The sequence below is a fragment of the Arachis ipaensis genome, chromosome B08 (assembly GCF_000816755.2).
Source record: "Arachis ipaensis cultivar K30076 chromosome B08, Araip1.1, whole genome shotgun sequence".
Classification (NCBI taxonomy): domain Eukaryota; kingdom Viridiplantae; phylum Streptophyta; class Magnoliopsida; order Fabales; family Fabaceae; genus Arachis; species Arachis ipaensis.
Window position 1 is genome coordinate 42685929 of NC_029792.2, and position 1681 is coordinate 42687609.

Consider the following 1681-nt stretch of genomic DNA (forward strand, 5'->3'; position numbering starts at 1 on the left):
TAAAAATTAAATTTATTTTTTAATGTAAGTAAATTTAATTAATTATAATTTAATATAATAATATAAATAATATTCAATATTAATTATAATATAAATAATTAATATAAATTATTAATTAAATAAAAACTTAATTATTTAATTTAATTAATTATTTAATTAATTATTATTTAAATAATTAATATAAATTATTAATTAAATAAAAATATAATTATTTAATATAATTTTTATTATAATTATTACTAATTTATTAATTATTTAATTATTTAATTATTTCAGATTTTATATTATTATTTTTTTATAATAACTTGCCAAATGGCAAGTTGTTATTGGTTAATTTGAGTCCCTGCTTAGAGGAACTCCCTTACCTTGATCCTTGTGCGGGAACTCACTCCTTCTCTCCTCCAATAGTTAGAGTTCCTATATGTCAGAAAAAAGTCAAAGAGGAACTCACCATTGGAGATGCTCTTACTTCTCATATTAAACTTGAATGAACATGTATAATAATCTTATTTAACTAGATTGAGATCCGCGCGATGCACAGGGTGGTAAATTAATAATAGTATAAAATATATTTTAATAAGTATTATATTGCTTAAAATTAATTAAAATATAGACAAATTAATATTAAATTTAATGTATTTTTTATTTAAAATATTTTATAATACAAAATTTTTTTATATTGAAGTTGTACAAAATTATATCTTTATTTGTTATTTTTATTTTTGTATTTGTTTTAATTGACGAACTTGGTCTTCTTATGTGGTGTTTGTCCTCCTTTTTTTTTATATTTTCGGTTGTTGTTAGACTTATTTCTTTTTTCATATATTTTTGTAAAGACTAAAGACATGTTCTTTCTAAACTATTAACTTGTAAACATTTTTTATTGTCTTTTTTGTTCCATCTTTGTAAACTTGTAAACACTTAGATTCATTTACTTTTTCTTCTCCTTAATCTCTTGATTGGTATGTCATCTAGATCTGATAATATTAGTGTTGGTGAAGTTGGTTCCTATAATAAATGAAGAATATAAATGAGTAATATAAATGATATTTTAAATAAATAAATTTTTTATAATATTACCTATTAGATTTGTTGTAACAGGGGTCAATTTCAATATTTTTTATTGGGACAAATATCTTGGTAACAGTTGAGAGCCATTTTTAAAATTAAAATCATTTACTTTGACTTCTAATATAAGTGTGAAGTTGTATACATTCTTCAATTGAGATAGTGCTTTAGTGTTATTGGTGACTTGGAGTATAATTAGATTTAAGACAGTTGTATCCAATAATTTTTTTTTATCAAATAGTACAAAAGTTATTGCAACTTTTTGATTTGCAACCTTTAATTTAATTTGAATATGTAATAATTATTGAGTTAGAAATTTATAATTTGATGAAAATTTTTATGATAGGTATAATTTGATAGAATTTTTTATAATTTGAATCTGTAATAATTTTCTATGTTGTAGCACAAAAATTTCATTTTTTGTTTTTCTTTGACATTTATTTATTTTTTTTCTCCTAGTGCATATAAGTTTTCAACGACATCTATAATAGTAAGAACAAATTTTTTTAGAATATTTATTATCTTGTGTATATATATTGAATAAGTTATTTTTAATAAGAATAATTTAAATAGCATAAAATAAAAATACCTATTAATATTTTTTTAACCCACT